General features: G+C 59.7%; 1 protein-coding gene across 2 annotated transcripts in view; it reads right to left on the reverse strand.

Moving 5' to 3' along the window:
* Positions 1–305: 305 nt before the first annotated feature.
* The window catches only part of zfta (zinc finger translocation associated), an 8,205-nt gene continuing 7,397 nt past the window's right edge, over positions 306–1,113 (reverse strand). For both annotated transcript variants that reach the window (XM_069180525.1, XM_069180524.1), the window contains one exon: positions 306–1,113. This exon is cut by the window's right edge and continues 1,941 nt beyond it. The gene's annotated coding sequence lies outside the window, so the exon portion shown is untranslated.

Genomic DNA, 1,113 nt, shown 5'->3' on the forward strand with positions numbered 1-1,113 from the left:
GTGTGGAACAAGCTGCCCAGCCCCCCCCATCATTGAAGCCCATACCCTGGTCCCGTCCAAGGGTCAGACAGGCCAAACGGCCTCCAGGAGTTTGCGACTCGGTCTTCTGTCCCCTTACAATGCTGGGACATCGAGACCAGTGGGGCACAGGCTGCCGGAATATCTCCTGGTCGTTTTAAGAGAGCGGATCAGGGGGTACCCCAGCTGGGGTCCTGGGCAGCTGCGGGGTTCCCCCCGATCCCTCCCCCCCCTCAGCGGGACACGTCACCCGTCTTCGGCGGCTGAAAAGGAAATCGCACAGAGGCTTTGCAAAAGTGACGCTTTTATTGGGTCCCTCCAGCACCAGGGACAGAGGGGGCTCACAGCTGCAACAGGGGTAACAGTCGAGTACAAAAACGAAACAAAACCACTTCTCCCAGGAGTCCCCTGTCAGGGGCACGGTGACTCGGACACGCCGCGCTCCAGGGAGCTGGGACAGGGGTGGGACAGGACAGGACAGGACAGGACTGTAGGAGAAGCGTCACAGAGTTTCTGATCAATAGTCTACTCCAGCCCTGGTTCACATCTCCCCTCAAAGCAATTTTCTCTTTGACAGACACTCTCAGGGGGTGGAAGAATTTGGGGATGGGGGGGGGGGCACCTCTCACCTTCTCTGCTTTGGCATCACCTTGTGTTCTGGGGAAACGGCGCCCCCTGCTGTGGAGCAATGGAGCCACAGCTCGGGCTTTGAGAATCACCTCGGAGACGGGGAGTGCTGGGAAAAACCGTTGGGAGAGCGCGTTTCTGGGAACAAACTGAGCCGGCTGCTCTCGGTGCTCAGTGGAATCTGCCCCCACTGCAGGCTGAAGCAGGAAAGCTGTGCCTGATCTCCCGGGTCTCCTGGTTTTGCATCTTCGCTGTCCGTGTGTTTGCAGACTCGGGTCAAGGGGTCTTTTGAGCAGTTTAACCCTTTCTTCCCTGACTCAAAGCTGGGCTGTCCAGTCCCGGTCCAGGAGGGGGTCAGTGTGTCTGCAGCAGGGGTGTCCAGTCCCGGTCCAGGAGGGGGTCAGTGTGTCTGCAGCAGGGCTGTCCAGTCCCGGTCCAGGAGGGGGTCAGTGTGTCTGCAGCAGGGCT

This window comes from Lepisosteus oculatus, chromosome 18 (assembly GCF_040954835.1).
Source record: "Lepisosteus oculatus isolate fLepOcu1 chromosome 18, fLepOcu1.hap2, whole genome shotgun sequence".
Taxonomy (NCBI): domain Eukaryota; kingdom Metazoa; phylum Chordata; class Actinopteri; order Semionotiformes; family Lepisosteidae; genus Lepisosteus; species Lepisosteus oculatus.